The sequence below is a fragment of the Pezoporus occidentalis genome, unplaced genomic scaffold, assembly GCF_034315485.1.
Source record: "Pezoporus occidentalis ecotype Australia unplaced genomic scaffold, CSIRO_AGI_Poc_V1 ctg4, whole genome shotgun sequence".
In the NCBI taxonomy this organism is placed as follows: Eukaryota; Metazoa; Chordata; class Aves; order Psittaciformes; family Psittacidae; genus Pezoporus; species Pezoporus occidentalis.
The window spans coordinates 29,619,397-29,636,310 of record NW_026915724.1 but is presented as its reverse complement, the minus strand read 5'-3'; the positions used below and the strand labels follow the sequence as shown (position 1 = coordinate 29,636,310).

Sequence of the window (16,914 nt, the reverse complement as noted above, 5' to 3'; positions counted from 1 at the left end):
GAATTTACGATGAATCTGTGCTCCTCACCAATATTCATTTTCTTTTTTTAAAGAGTCATCTGTTAAAATTTTACTTTGATGGCTTTGAATCTTAACAGCTAAGAAATGACAAGTTTCCCTTGAAGGTACTTTTTATTTCAGGACCAAATATTAAACAGAGAATTATTAAAAGTGAAAGATAATGAAAATGAAATGTTTTGTTTAAGTCATGATGAAATTTCATGATGAAAGATTTTCATATCGGCAGAAAAATTGAAAAGTGAATTAATTTAGGGTAGACCGAATTGATCTGCTTTTGTAACCTGCCAGTAACTTGTAATGGTCATTTTCCTTACAGTTCTGCTCCCCAAAACTCTAACTCCTTTCCCTCCCTGGGGATTACTTTCATGCCACTCTTTAAATCTGTTTGTTTGCCCCTTGACTTATTGCTCCCTCAACTAATCCAATAGGATGTTCCTTTGGAAACCTCTTCAGTATAAATTCAATACATAGGAAAAGGGAGGCAGTGTGCAAGGCCAGGCTGGACAAAACCTTGAGCAACTTGGCCTAGTGGAATGTGTCCTTGCCCATGGCAGGGGCTTGGAACTAGATGAGCTTAAGGTTCTTTCCAATCCAAACCATTCAATGATTCTGTGACTCTTTGAAAACACTTTACACCATTTTCAGAGACTGGAAGATTGTCCTGGTAGCTTGGTGCAACAGTTGTGCCATAGGTATCCTTATTAAAAATAAGCTTCTTGTGCCAGAACATCTACTGCCTTCTGTGCTCTGTGTAGATCTGCTGAGGCTGCATCATATAAACCAAACAGACAGAGTTTGGTCAGTGCATTTAATTCACCCTTGTTTCTTTGACTATCATTTGTTTATCAGGCATAGACAGGTCTAGACCTTAATCAAAATGAAGAAAATGAAATTCCCACTAATTAGGGAGATCTCAGCACTTGGTAGATCTTTTCAAAGATGAAGAGGTTAATCATTTGCAGTCAGACGGTAAGAAATGAACCTCTTGTCTCTTCCTTCATCCTCTATGCAGTTCTTCCATTTCAACATCCTTGTTACTAAATCTGAGACAATGTGTAATTATACAGAAGGAAATCTCTCTGGGGTATAGCTGAAGTTGCTTAAATTGTGCTGATTTACAAAGATGAAGGATTTTTATTTTTTTCCCCCAACTAGAAAAAAAAATTACCTTTTTTTCATAATAGCAAACAACCTCCTGCAAAGTCAACTCCTTTTCTGAAAGTCATTGCTAGTTTTATAATTTCTGAGTCATTAGATAACAGATAGAACTCCACACTTAGTGGTTTCAAATGTTTATGGTCTGCAATTCATTCTTAATGAGCTCTCTCCATGTCTTTATTCTTCTTCACACCCTCCTGCTGGGAAATGTCTTACTCTGCCTTGGCTTTTGTTAATGATTCCACAATCATTTCAGAGCCATTTCTTCTGCCTTATGTAATTCTGACACTGCATAAGAGCCTGGCTCTGCAGCCTCACAGTTGGAAATGTAACCTTTAATGTATTAATTTCTCTTGCTCAAAACAATTTAACCTCTGTCTTGGTTTTGTGATTGCTAAGTGTTCCAATTAAATGCCTCTTTCATTTTTTGTCCTGGAGGGCTTGATCTTACCAGTATTATGTTTAACGTACCCTACCTAGCAAATGATGAGCACTCCAGGGTCCCCTCGAGTGTTCTTTATCAATCCATTATCTATCTCATGAGTGTCTGTCACATTTTCAAAACAACAACAACAGAAGAGATTAATTAAACTACTTTTAAACACTAAATAACAAAACATACTACAAGTGGAAACAAATAATTACAAAGCAGGAGAAGGACTAATCCAGGAGGAACAAATGCACTTCTCCTCAGCCCCCCTGATCAATAATAACCCGTGAACGCTATTTAAATGCTGAATCTTCCACATCAGGATGCAGCCAGGATCAGGAGTTGAAAGAACGTGAAAATTAATCACAGTAACAAAAAGTCTCTGTGCGCTTGTCTTTTTTTATTTCACCACCTGGCACTTAACAAAAAACATGCCCAGCAAGTTCTGAGGACTGCTGGGGAGGCTTTGCACCAGCATCCAGAGAGAAAACACCTTTTGGAGCACAAAAAGGGAGTGGGAGCAGGGGGAAGGCGGAAGGATTGGAAAAATATCCTCAGGCGGGTCACTACCCCAGCGCATTATCATTAGCAAGTAGTATCAGAACAAGTCAGATGCTGCCTGTTTCAGTGGTAAAGTCCCACATTTTCCCAGTTTCCTCCTAATGCCTTTTTTGCACAAAGTCAAACTTACTTTGACCATCAGTCTTACCAAATCAGCTATTAAGGAGTTTGTTATAAAGTAACTGAAAGAGCTGTAGAATAAGGTTTCAGTCAAACTTGTGCCTGTTTATTCCTGACTAATATCCAAGTGCCGCCTACATGTACTTGGACTCAAAATGCCGTGCAAACGCCTCAAAAGCAGAGGTAGCAGAAGCAGCAAGCTGGTTTGTGTCACAGGTGCTGAGGGCCATGCTCAGACTGCCTACCGGTTGTGGATAGCCAGTGCCATCATGGCTGCCAAGTCCAAATTGCAGACAGGAGTGAGCACTTGAGGTCACCTGCCACTCCCCCGGTCCCTCCATAGGCAGGCAAATGAAGTAAGTAAAGTTTAAGCCAGGCATCTGAGGCAGAGGGGATAAAGCTCACTGTTACTGGCTCCGTTTGCTGATGCTCGCAGCTGTAATTCCAGTACTTCTCAAGCAAATGGAATTGTTACTAGCATGCTATGCTTTACAGGCATTGTCTGAAATCAGGAAAGGGAGCAAGTCATAAGGAACAATTTCAAGGCTAATGCCAAGCCCTTGGTTATGATTTCTTTTCTAGCCAGCCATCCTCAGGGGCAGTTCAGTGGCAGCCCCGTCAGAACCACACCTCAAGTCCAGCCTGTCCTCCTTGCTCTTTCATAAGCATTTTCTGGAGTCCGGAGGCAGGAGAAATAGCTTTGGTGTGTTTCTGGACATTAAAGCCAAAAGTGCTCCTTTCTCCGTGCAGCCCTTCCTGCCTCACGTAAGCAGGTGGTCTGGGCTGAGTGTGCTTCTCGCTTTCTAATTTCCACCTCTCACTTGCAAACTTCTGAAGCTGCAACTTGGGGCCACCTGCTTTAACTCTGCACTTTTCACAGTGGGGTGCTGGCCTGAGAGCTCTATAGACCTTCGCAAGCACCACGGGAACAGCAGTCAAGGCCTTGCACTTTGCTGTACGTTCATTCATCCCTTCCTCCCTGTCTCCTGCAATCTTCCAGCTGTGCTCACAGCACTGCTTTGCCTACTATGGAAGCTGATGGCTTATTTTCCTTTAGCTTTTGTTTTCAGATTTCCACTCTTTCTCTTAGTGGGACCAGATAAGGACAGGTTCACCTCTGAAGGATCAAATCTCATTCTGCCAAATACTGCAGTTGCCAAGATCATTAAAGGAGAGCTCCAAGCACTTACCAAGGCATGGAGTCCACCATAGTTTGTCCTGAATTCCTTTATATTTTGGGGGTACTGCTGCCAAGCTTTATTGCAATGCCCTTAAGTTTCTTGGGGTGCTCATGTGCTAAAGCCAGGCTGGTTGCTGATTGCTTATGTCTCTACTATTGCATGGCAGCTGTGCTCTCAGAGACACAAAGAGCACCTTTTAGTTGCCTAGACATAAGAAGCTTCTGCAGTTAGAGATGACCTAAGCATCCACATGGTAACTGTGGGATATGACAAAGGACCTACGGGAGACCAGGTAATACCTGACCAAGCAGGATGTCCAAGGTATCTCAGATGGCCCTAGATACTCTGGTTTAGGCAAACAAGCTGTGCCTAAAGTATCTGAAGCTTTTAAAAGTAATGATGAAGCTTTGTCTGTGCAGGGCAGCCATTATCTGAAATGCCACAATCTGGCAGTAACAAACAGAGCCACCACTACAAGATGGGAGGATGTCATTGCTCCCTAGAAGTCAATATTTACATCAGATTGCCACACAGGTGTGCAGATCTTCCTCATCCCCAGGCTAATGAAGAGCCAAAGGAAGCAGGTCAATGTTTTTAATGTTGAGCTCTCCCCTATTGCTTTACGTCCACATTTCCACATAGTAAGAGAACTTTCCAGCAGTAATGAGATCTCAGAATCCTTTTCAATTGCACCGTGGCCACAGAAAGCTGTTGAATAAATGCATTTTTATTTTCAAACTTGCAATTTTTACCTGTATTATCAACAGCTTCTGCAGTCACAGCCATGAGGTTTGGTTTTCATAATTATCTCCTACAACAGCATCTCACTTACCTCACCTCTTGCTTAAAAAGCAAAACCCTGTCTGCTCACAGACCATAGCACTTCAGGAAGAGATTGCTAATTTGTAGACTGACATTTTACACTTAGGAATGTTATCCATTGGGAAGCTAAACCCATAGTGGGTAATCTTTGGTAAAACTGAAATTACAAATGTTGCTCTTTTTCAACAAGAACATGTTATTTACTGCCAAAAACATATTTAAGAGCATACTGGAAATCTAGGAAGAGGTATGGCTCAAGGAAGACTTTTGAGATGGGTTTCTTTGGATGAAGTGCCCTTCAGCAGGGGACTTCTTGCTAAATTCTGTATCCACACATCCCTTGGCACAACAGAACCCTGCTCCCAACTGGAATCTCCATGAGCTAGGTAAAAGAAATATTAATTCAGAGTAAGTCATGCAGCTAGTTCAGGCAAAAGTCATACATTAGAAGTTATAATGAAACAATCATTTGCCAGTGGTTTGGAAATCAACGCTTGTTTAAAATATATTGATAATAATTTAAACTCTTCATTACGACCATTTAAACCATTAATTTTTTTCTCTCTATAACATTGCCTACTATGAGAAGTAAATTAGATGAGCTCTTGAGGAGTCCTCTAACTTTAGAGGGGTTTTATGATTCTGTGAGAATACACCAGCTATATTTCATTTCTCTTGAGGATTCTACTCTTGAGAAAATGGTTAAAAATTTTCCAACATAATTGGGCTTTCACTGGAAAATTAGGAGTTCATTTAAATAATTTATTTCACATAAAGTGTCTTTTTATGTAGAAATTTTCAACTTTACATTGTAAATGCAAGAACTTCAAACCTGAGAACTTCAATTTCCAACACAAACTAAAATCATTTATTTTAACAATTGAACATCTTTGGAAAAATCCTGTCCATTTTTCATTTTAAATGAAAGAAAAGCAAAATATATATGGGCAAAATGCTATTTCATAATAGTTCTAGAGCTGACCTCTCCAGTGAAGTTAATGGACCAGATCATAAGGTATTTATTCAGCATTCTCTTGGGAATTTCTCTGGTTTTACACATGCAAATGCCAAGTATCCGAATATTAAGTGTATGAACCTCTGAATATGTCTTTCTGCAAACAGTAGTTGATCAACATTTATCAGTCTATGTAGCAAATTTCTTCACCCATGGCTGACTATCACTACATGATGAATGCTCACGCAGAGTTTTTCAAGCTGTGGGATGGAATAATACTGTAAGGAACATATTTTATTTTTTTTTTTTTGTGAAACAATCTTCTTGCAGAACTATGCTAAAGCTGAGCTGCTCATTCTATGTACAAGAGGTAGCGCACAGGCGATATTACTGCTTTTGCTGATCCTGCAAGAAAGACAAGCAAAATGGCTCTCCTGGGTTAGTATCTGTCCAAAAGCAGCAGGGAATGTAAGGATAGGTCTCCTGTGCTTTGAGAAAGGAAGTTTCTGCTGGGGCTTGTACACTGCAGTGAAAGTTAATTAAGAGTCCAAAATCAACTTAGAAAATTAATAGTGGGATTTTTTTAAAGCTTAGCTCTGCAGAAAAATCTCTGATCTATCTGCAAGAATTTGGACCAAAAAAAATATACACAGGCACAAGATATTTTAACTTACTGCCCAACAGTTATCAAGACTGAGATAGGTACTTATCACAATGGATTAGCACGTACATTGACAAGAAGCTGCAGTACAGAAGCCCACACATGCATGCAACACAAAAGCAAATTCTGTGGAAATTCAGTCTTCCCTGCTATCTGTATGTATTTTAATAGGCTTTTCAAAGGGTCACATTCTAAAAATGAAAACAACTGTCCAGCTGCTGAAGAGCACTCGTAGAAGGGAGCTCTGTAGAAAAGATGATGGAGAACTTTGTATTTGTCACCTACAGATAGACTACAGTCAAAGAGCCGCACAAAGTCAACTTTTACTTGTGCAGCAATAGGCTGTGTGAGTGGAACCATGGACCACAAAGTCATTTTCCACACTGTTCACTCCAGACTGTGTTGGCCTCTCAAGCAAGGGACAACGGGTGCCTGCTGGGAGGCACTCCATGCACATCACAGCTCCATCCCCACTTCTTCCCAGTTCACCTCTAACAACTAGTTTCCAAACAAGGAAGATTAGCTCAGTTGACGTAACAGGAAAGGGAAAGGCCCTACTCACTAAAGCAACACTACTAAAAAGACATTATAGATTGACCGCTTTATTAATAAATAAATAAGTAAACAAAGATCCAATTCTGTGGATCTCCTGTGTAGCTCTTTCTCAACCAGAAGACCCCACCATGTCTATCGGTGTGTGACCATATTCTGAAGTCTGTCTGGTATGGTGCTGCGTTGAAGGCTTTGTCTGATGTGTTCCTCTGGGCACATGGTGATATTTCTGTGATAATAATGGTCTTTACTTGCAGAAAATTCACAGAATTGTACAACACATGCCATTGGGTTCAGCATTTTCCTTACTTTCAGTACTTAACAGTATTTAAGATCATATCACAAAGTTGCTAAAGAAAGTTTGAAATAAGTAGATGTTGTAATCTGGCAACCAATTTCAGTCTTCTTGTGTGGTGATAGATTTAATGATTTATAAATCAGTGGCATGAACAAAGCAAGAACCAAAACAGAACTACCCATTTCAAAAGTGTAAAGACAGTTAACCTTTAAACAGATGGATAATTCCAGACAGCACTCTAAAATTAATAGAACTTAAACTGTAGGTCTCAAAGCTGGAGAATACATCTTGAGAGACCATGTTTTTGAGATCATCATAAATCAATTTTTTTCCTATCAGTCCCTTATGCATAAATCGACTACAAGGCCTCCTAGGTTATGAATATGTATGGCATGACATGACAACTGATCCAGTACTCTGGTATCAAAAGTCCTGTGATCTTACTGCTTATACCAAACTATCAGCTTCTTGATGTTATACAGAAATAGTCACAACAGAACGAAGACTGGTCTGGAAAAAGGTAAGATTAGGAGATTTTCTGCATAGAGCATTTTAACAAATGGAAGTGTAGAATCTCTTAAAAATCTCATTTCCATCTTTGCATTATTTGTAGTTCTTTTCCTTGTGACTTTTCAGAAGCATTTTAGTTTCCCCAACTAAAATCTTTCAGCATTAGGAAGAAGCATGAGAAAAACTATGAACTACTAGGAACCTGATGGCTTTTTATGTCTTCATGAATTCACATGCCCTACCCATAGAGGGTAACAAAGCTGACCAAGCTCCAGGATAGTATAAACACACACCCCATAAACACACACTTATGCTTACCAGCAACAAAAATTACTCAAAAACATATTGTTTTGTTTTGCCTTAAAAAACACTCTTGAAAACATGTTTCATAACAGGATATACTTATAAATATGGGATGTGATCAAAAAGCAAATGAGAATGAGGGTTGGGGTGGAAGTGAAGCTCAAAGAGGGATGTTACATAGCTGCCAGGCTCAGATATGCCAGTCCCCAGGAAACACTTTCATTAGCAATAGGGAAGATGCTGGCTGTGGAATAAACATGAAACTTGATCTCATGATCTCTTGCCTTGATACCACACAGACCGCTGCTAATTATGAAGCTGCCTGACAAGCAAATAGTGCTCCATATTTATAACAACAGGCAAAATCAGCCAATTTGTCATTTTAATGCCTGATACAACTTTGAATTTTTCATAAAGGCAGCAAGGAAATGAGGACCAGAGTTTCGAGTTAAAAAAACAGAGGGAACATATTTCTCTGGATTCCCAAAGGTTTTTGTATTTTTCCCCTCATCCCACAATGTTCTTTCACTCTGATCTCTGCAGAGATTACTTTTGGGGCTCCTTTAATCACACAGACATGGAGGTTCTTATTCACTAACAGCCCAGCGAAACTAGCCTGCAACACAACCAGTAGAAATCCACAATGAACTGGTATCAGCTAGAATTTAGTCCTCGTTTTCATATGCTCCCATCCTAGGTAGGCAAGTGGACAAAGGCAAATGTAAAGACATGGAACAAGAAGATTTGTCCTCATTTGAATATTAAAAAAATGGGTATCAGTCAGCAACAAATGGAAGGCTTTCAGTCCTCCTTGATCTCACAGAAACACAGGCAGCAAGCACAGAAGCAGTGCAATGCTAGAGGTGACTTGCTCACTATACACACAAAAAATTTATTTGAGCAGACATTTGCTGCACAGAATATACAACGTAAAGCTTCTAAGCTATATGTGACCCACTTTTGCAGATATCTACAGCCTGTAAGTGTTCAGTATCACATTAACTGAAATGCCATTAAGTTTTGGCCCTGTATCATCTTTATTTTTTATAGATACATAATTATTGAGAAGAGGCTGTTAACTTTTTATAGACTTTAAATATAGTCTATCACTTCTATCTATCTCACTTTGTTTTAGGATTCACTCAGCAGAACAATTGTGTTGCTGCCACGTTGCTCTACTTTACCAAAAAATGAGCTTCCGCTTCATGGAGTGAGGACAGAGACATCCACTGTAACCTCTCAGGTGTACAGGCGTTGGGTACACACAGCAATTGATACTGTCTCATCGCAGGCGAGGCACGGGCATAGCCAACCCTTTAATTTAAGAAAGCTTGGCGCCTACTTTTAATGCATGTTATAACCTCAGTAGTTCTGCAACATCATAAAAATAATAAAGAGCAATGTCCCATGTCTAGAAACAGAAATGATTTCTATTGGAATTTATGTATTCAGTGTAATTAATTCCTATTTTTAAGCCTTTTTTAAGCAAGAAGCAGTCACTCAGTTCCAACAGAAGACATTTAAAATGCTTTTATTTTGGAAAAAAAAAAAGAAAAAAAAAGTGAATTTGCTGTTCTATCTGATGATGGGATGGAGCAGAACTTTTCAGAGTGATAAAGCCCATTTTAACCCATTGTTTTATTTGGTTAGCCTAAAAGAGACACTCAGCATAATTTTTCACATGTTCAAAAGGTAAAACAGGATCCCAGCTACTCTCTGCTATTTTTCCTTTTCCACAAGACAGTGAACATGTACATTTGCTATGCATTGTGCATGGAGAGGCTTGCTTACCTGCCATTTCCATCTTGATACGCCCAGAAAATTCTTCTTGGGAGGGAAAAACAGTACAACGGATACTTACGAAATAACTAAGTATTTTAGATGCTACTTTGAACAAAAGCTATATTTGACTTGCCACCACCTCCCCAGAACTATTATTTTTCCTGCTGGGTTTGGTAGCTGAAATACCTCAGTGTTTTCACTGAGCATCACCATGTTTACAATAGAAAGAAAGCCCTACGGGAGTCTCATTTGATTTCACTGCACTGTTTATAAATTAACAAGAAATGGAGACTGGTCTGAATGGCAGAGACAAAGAGAAGATACATGCACACTGGGAGTTCAGTAATGGCAAAACCAAAATAATCTGTGATGATAAACAAATCCCTGACCAGAGACCGCTGGTTCAGCCAAGGCCTCTGTATCCAAGATGCAAGGAGGGGTCACAACATGGTCTTTAAAACCTCAGCACTGCTACAGACGATGACTGAGGTTAAGTCTTGCTGATGAAATCCCAATTCATTGATTGTACTTTTTATTGCTTTCTGTGGAAGTGACTGGAAGCAGTAGTGAGCTGTAACTTCAAAGTACTGTGTTCTCATGGGTTTCGTAATGCTGTATTTTAACCGTTTAATCAATGTTGCAGTAGCAATAGAGCAGTATTGAACTGAATTATTAGAAATAGCATTGCTTAGCCAATGCACTGGTCTCAGTAAAACACAGAGGCCTATGAAGAGGCAAAAGTCACATGGCATGAGAACTGAACCAGATTTGCTAACATTTGTATGCTTGCTGGGGAGCTTCACTGAGGAGCACCAGCACAACAGCATTTTGTTAACCTGTGCCATCACTCAGACATCAATTAGGCCAACCTCTTTGTGAGGGCATTTTTAAGGAGGCTGCAGGTTGTGTGTGGTGTCCCCAGGTACCAAAGACCTGGGAACTTGTTACTTCTGACTGATAAAGTGGTCTGATGCCCTAATTTTGTGAGGTTTTTGAGCTGTGACAAAATTCTGTGAAATTTCCAGTTATCCTGAAACACAAGTTAAATCCCTTCTAAGGGTATCTACCTGAGCAACAGTTACAACTCTTCACAGAGCCATTGGGTAAGAAAAAATAGATATATGTGCTCTTCACCTAGGCATGTGCTGAAGTTTTTTCCTGAATTGGACTATGAGTGGTGAACACCCACAATTAAATAAGATCTAGCTGTGAGTCTTCCCATAGAGAGATGGTTTGGAGTGTTACTTCTGTTAATAGCCACTGAATTCAACTGGTTCTAATCCTCTGAGAGCTTCAGCAAGTTGAAGAATTAGAAGGTTAACGTAAATGTTTGAGAACTGAGGAATTTGTGGTGAATTATTTATTCAACTAATTTAGCCTTTTTCTCTGTTAATGAATTCTTTGCTTTTTTATACATATATACATTTGTTATTCCAGCTTGTTTCACAAATGCTTTATGTGAATATGTTTCAGCTGGTGGTTTGTGCACAAGCTACCAACAAAGACTTTCTCTTCCCCTCAAAGCTACCAATGGTTACAGCTGAAGAACCAGTTACCTGAGGGTCCAGATGTTATTGCTGTCCACAGACTGGGTGACCAACACTTTTCGGGTAGACATGTGGGAGCTTGTGCAGAGAAGATGGGTGGTAAGACTAAGATATAAGAAGTTATGCAGCTGTCCTGTTCCATGTTTACTGTTCACCCAGTGTTTAGTCCCATCTTACTTTCAGAACTGGTCAGGGTAGGCTTTACATTCATGAGTAAAGCAAAAATTTGGGGCTGTATTATGAGCTACTTCATCATACACTCAGCCTGACCTAGGACTGGCTGGAGATGTTTTCAGGCATGCTACTTTGGCCATGGTGCTGTTGCTGCATTTCAACAAATTAAAGGATATGAGCAGAGAGATCCAGCTGCTCAAAAGCTACAAATATAAAGTAATTTAAAACCCTTTGACAGAGGCAGAGAGGCAAGAATTTCTGATAAAGACACAGCTGCAAACAGCTTCAAGCCTTGAAATAACACAAGTAACGTATATCAATTTCTGTCACTGCAAACATCGACTGTTGAAACTTAATACCAACCTCCCCTTCCTGGTGATGAAGAGATGACATTCCCATTTTATTGATCTCAGCATAGATGCAGCACAGGCAGTGTCAAAGGAAGCGGGGCACAGGGGCACCGCAGCCCAGCTCTACATTCACAGATGTGTCCTTGGCTCACCATGTGGTTTGGTCACTGAGAAGCTGGGACAAGACAAATCTCTTGGAGATTGCAGCTGAAGAAGAGAAGCAAGATTTCAGAGGGAAAAACTGACTCAACTATGTTTATAAGATCGTCTGTGGCTCTCACTATATAAACGACCCTTATATTCAAATATATATACACATTTGCATTTAAAGTTTATGTCACAGTATATCACAGTAACATACCTCGGGAAAAGCTGCTGCAGCCAGGCTCCTTTGGCGTTTATGAAAAGACAAAAGATGAAAATATTTTTTCAACAGGAACTGAAAATGCAGGCAATCTTAAACGCAGGGCAGAGTAAAATTATCATCAGGAGCACAATGCCTGCTCTTCAAAGGATACCTTCAGAGGCCTCAGTTCTTCAGATATTCTGATCTTCAGTAATAGGAAGTGCTGGACATGTCTTAGTGGTTAATTTAAGGTCTGGCAGGCCATACTTTGCAGCACTTTTTTAATTGCATCACAGTATTTGTCACATATATTATATCAAAGTTGCTGGCACTGTGATTTTTTATTTTCTTCCTATTGATGTGTGAATAAAAGTGCTTTGGTGTTTTCAACACTGTCCAACTCATGACACATAAGACAAAAATACTTTCAGCACTTAAACTGAGGAAGGATGGGGAGCTGTTCATAAACATGGGTTTGTTTCTCTCATGCACTCCCCTTACACTTTTAAAGGTGATTTTATTTGCAGGCTTATACTGTGAAAAGGAATGTAACGAGATATTCATGGGGTGGACGGGGTTGATGTGGGTTTCTCCTGTTTGGTTCCTGCTTTACAGTGTAGATTCATTCCTCTTGTCAGAGTCCTCACTGAGCTCCTGTCAAGCCAAAGACCCCAAATCCCTCACATGGTAGAGGATAAGGATGGAAGCCTGTCCCATAGCTAAAAGTTAATCATGGAGTTTTTTCACTGAAAAATTTTGGCTGTATACAAAAAAGAGAAATTTTTGTTCCCTTCACAAAAAGAAAACACTGGAAAATCTCATTTTATAGCTAACAAAATGTTTATTTTGAGTCAAATGAAATGTTTTACTTGGCCTCAAATTAAATTTCTCAGATTTTTTCCCATTTGACTTGCAAACCAAGAAAACAAAACAAAACAAAAAAAAAAGCTGCTTCAGATCAAGTAGAAAGGCTGCTTCCCTCCAATACTTCAATGCAGCCAGCCAACTGAAAGCCAGTTACGCATGTAGTTTGAGATAAAAGTAGCAACTTTTGGCTTTCCTGTGTTACAGAATGAAAAATGGGAGACTCCAGTTTTCCTGTGCGCAGGCAGGGAATAGCAATATGATCTTCCACTCCTTTAGCTCGGTCTTCTGACTGAGGTAGTCTGAGAAATACCCTCACATGAGCTGTGGCAGAAATAGCATTCTGCAAGACTTGGAAGTGACCTGATTTGAGAAAGACCCATCAGACCAGCAGGTCATCTACTGGAAGGGAAAGGAGGCACAGGACACGGGGAGGCAGCAACAGAAGAAGGCCAATGGAGACCAAGTGGACTGAGGGCCCATAAGGAGAACAATAGCAAGGGGTGCGGGCCCAGCAGCAGCAAAGGCAAGTGTTCTAGATGGCCAGTGTGCAACAGATCCCAGCTACTTTACTGGTCTCAGCGCCATACAGTTTATGTGACACTTGCAATGCTGACTCCTTCTCCAGCCACTGCAGGATGGCGGGCTGTCAGGCAACCTGTGAGCAATGGCCTTGCAAAGATGCAAATGCACCAGGCATCCTTATGACCACCACTTGCCTGGACACAGATAAGTAGCAATAGCAGGGAGCTCCTATACAAAAGTGGATACTGGCAGCACCTTCAAACCCATTCCCAGAAGTAGCCTGCTCCTCTGTGCAAAACGTGGTATGCCAGAGTGATGTGAATGCCCTACCATGTAAGCAGATTTATAGGTGTCATCTACTGTAGGCTTCTTCTATCCTGCAACCTGCGTCACTGTATCAGTTGTAGGTAACTAATAGTAGGTTAGGGCTTCAGGAGCCAGCATACTAGGGGGTGGCTTGGATTCCTGAAAACAGGAAGGCTGCTAATGAGCATATGGGATGTCAGGAATAAGGCTCTTGCCTGTTCATGGAGATACCCACCTGTCTGTGACCTGTACTGTTAACCAGTGGCTGACCTAGCAATGTGCAGTGATGGACTGGCATCTTCTTCAGTGGACATGTATGTTTGCCTGGTCAGAAGTGAACTGCAGGCCCTTGGGAGCCAATCACCACCTCCTGCCAGCTGCTACACAACTTTTATAATTTCAGATGTATTTGCAACAGATATAATTGCAAGGTACTATCTGTTACCTTGTCAGCATCAAATTTCCTAGCTGTAGATGTGACCTGAATTAACTTAGCCTTGGTCTGGCACAGCTGCCCTTGTCCTCATGGGCTGCATAGGCAGCTGCCACAGCTTCTCCAAAGCATCCATTCTTATGCAAGCGTAATTTCCTGCACCAAGCAAGAATCACACCCTGCTTTGTGCCATTAGTCCTGCTTCAGAGACACCAGTCCATAGCCAGGAAACCCACTTAAGGGCACAGCTGTAGCCAGCTCTTTCCATGCAACTCTCTAGCACGTACCTCCAAACTGTAGTAAGCTCCTGTGATCACAAGCCATGGTGGAAATGCCCTCTGCCTCTGGCACCACCTCTGTTAACACTACTGACAAGCAGCTTGCAGCGGCAGGAGTTCACTCCTCCTGCTTTGTCATGGCAGGGCATGGTATGGAGTGAGCAAGCTGGCAGAGGGAACTTTCCTGCACCAGGACCCAGAGAGGCCAAGCAGGTGCTCCCAAGGCAAAATACCCAGAGAATACTCCTGCTTTTGCCACCTTGAGAGCATCAGGCTGTATCCTCACTAAGCCCAAATGCCTACTGGAACAAGACAAGTGGCTTGAACATGAATCAAGTGCAGTTCAGCATCCTGACCCGAGCTAACTCTGCAGGGAATATAGTTTCTTTTAGAGGTCTTGACATGAACTGTAAACCTCTGCTCTGCACCAGAGTATCTTCACAGTAGTTGCAAGTATTTTCCTCAGTGTTCAAAGCTATCTGGGCACTTCTTAACAGGTCTCTAGAAGTATGAAGAGAAGGACCTCCCTTGTCTTGAAACCTGAATGGAGAAGACAAGACTGTTTCAAGCTGTGTTATGCTTCCTCAGGAATCCAAATCCCTGAAGGGGTGATTTTTTTAACCAGTAAAGACTTAATTTCTGAATTATGCTGTGTAAGGTACTCAGAACATAAAAGTCTTCCTCTAAAGTGCCACTACAATGAATCTGTGGAGTATAATATTTGTGATAATTCAGCAGGAGGCCAGCTGAGCTGATAAAGCCTGGGACAACTTATGAAAATACCTAAAAAGGGGAATATATTTTTTTTTCCAGTTATGGATATGATAAGCATATATTCCTAGGCACAGTCTTCAATTCCTGCCTCTTTATAGAATGAATGTGTTTCCCCAGTTAAATGTACAACACCAGTCTAAGTGAATGGGGTGTGTGTTTGCTTTGTTTTTCTTATTAAATATAGATTTGTGGTCAATCAGGAGTTGTAAAAATATTACTGAGGTGGTTACAGCCAATAATACTTCCCTTTGATAATTTTATGGCACTGTGGTCAAGACATGAGTGTCTGGAGTGTGAAAGGAAGCAGGATCTGATTCTGCATGCCATTACCAACTTGCCAGTAATTAAAAAACTGAAAAGTCAACAAAAAAATGCAATGTATTCTCCCTGTAGCTGTTGCTGCAGTAATCACAGCCAGCCACATACATTTGCAGCCTAAATCCTCACCACTGGCGCTGTTTTTTCTCCTCTTTCCCCCTTGTCCTCCCTTTATCCTTGCAATTGACACTTTTCCCTGACACACAAGAAGCCATCACTGGAGATGAATAATGTTTTATGAATATAATTTTATCTATCACATGCATCTGGCCGAGACAAGCAATCACCATTTCAGGACAAAAAAAAAAATGCTAACAGGAACTTTTCCTCATGCCCTTGGGAGCATCACCTGCTTCTGTCTGCCCTTCTACTTTGTGCTGGCCCTCTCCCATATACCCACCATGCCACAACACTGCCAGAGCCAGCCAGCACTCATTGCCCCTTCCTGGTATAGTCCTGGGTGGTGTTAGGACCCTGCACTGGTAATTAAAGAACGGTAAACAGTATCTACAAGGGAAATAGCACAAGGGCTGCTCTTCTCTAGCTATGCCAGGAGGGACTAGGCAAAGGTCTGCAAGTAGGCTTTTGAGCTACAGAAAAGACAGAATAAAATAGGTATTACCCCTTAGGATATAACAAAGCCTGTTATCTGAGACTGATGGTTCTCCTTCATCCCCTGACTGCAAAACCTGAGATGATGAAGCAGGTCAGAGATGACAAAATGCTTAGAGCTGAAGAAGCACGGTGATAGAGCGATATCCATTCCATTCTACAAGAAGATGTAGTGATACAAGAAGGGGGAATGGCTCTAAACTGAAAGAGGGTAGATTTAGATTAAATATTAAGAAGTACATTATTGTTAGGGTTGTGAAGGCCCTGGCACAGGTTGCTCAGAGAAGCTGTGGATGCCCCATCCCTGGAAGTATTCCAGGCCAGGCTGGATGGGGCTTGAAGCAACCCGGTCTAGTGGAAGGTGTTCCTGCCTGTGGCAGGGTGGTCGGAAATAGAAGATCTTTAAGGTCCTTTCCAACCCAAACCATTCTATGATTCTGTGATTCATCAGCTGTATATAAACCCTCCGGGTTTGTACTCCAAGTTGTTAAAAATGGTTCATTTGCCTGAAACATGGAACATTGAAACTTCCAGAAAGAAAACTATATTTCAAAAATAACAGGTTTTTTCCCTCATTCTCATGACTTGAAGATGTTGCAGCATTAGGCAGAAGGAGGAATTCTCTCTCGTGAAGCACTGAGTGGCTAAACATCACCAATATTATTAATTTTCTAATCCTTTTTTACTTCCTCACCAAGCAACAGCAATTGGTGCAGCAGAAGTGTTGCTATCCTGATCAAATCACCCTTCTGCCTGCCTGCCAGATGCTGTCTCAGCTCACACACACTACAGACAGACAGACGGACTCACACTCTGGTAACTGCCTGAACAACACAGGTATCACCCAATCCTGCAAAAATAATCCTTTCTGCTGGTCTGAGGCTGAGCACCCTCCACGCATGGGCATCCACACACACCCCAGTGAGTGCCCCACAGGCAGCCCCCGGGTGCTGAGAGCATTTTTGCCTTCCCCTCAGTTTTTTGAGGAAGGCAGACAAAATCCTGTTCATTCCCATTCACTAGAAGGTAGGGT

The 16,914-nt window shown here is 41.1% G+C and overlaps 1 protein-coding gene across 1 annotated transcript in view; it reads right to left on the bottom strand.

Annotated features, from left to right (window-relative positions):
• Positions 1-4,587: 4,587 nt before the first annotated feature.
• Positions 4,588-16,914, bottom strand: part of TSHZ1 (teashirt zinc finger homeobox 1) — a 90,683-nt gene continuing 78,356 nt past the window's right edge. The window contains exons 4-5 of the transcript XR_009967484.1: positions 11,439-11,632; positions 4,588-4,675 (exon numbers count right to left, since the gene is read on the bottom strand). The gene's annotated coding sequence lies outside the window, so the exon portion shown is untranslated. The remainder of the gene's footprint in view (positions 4,676-11,438; positions 11,633-16,914) is intronic.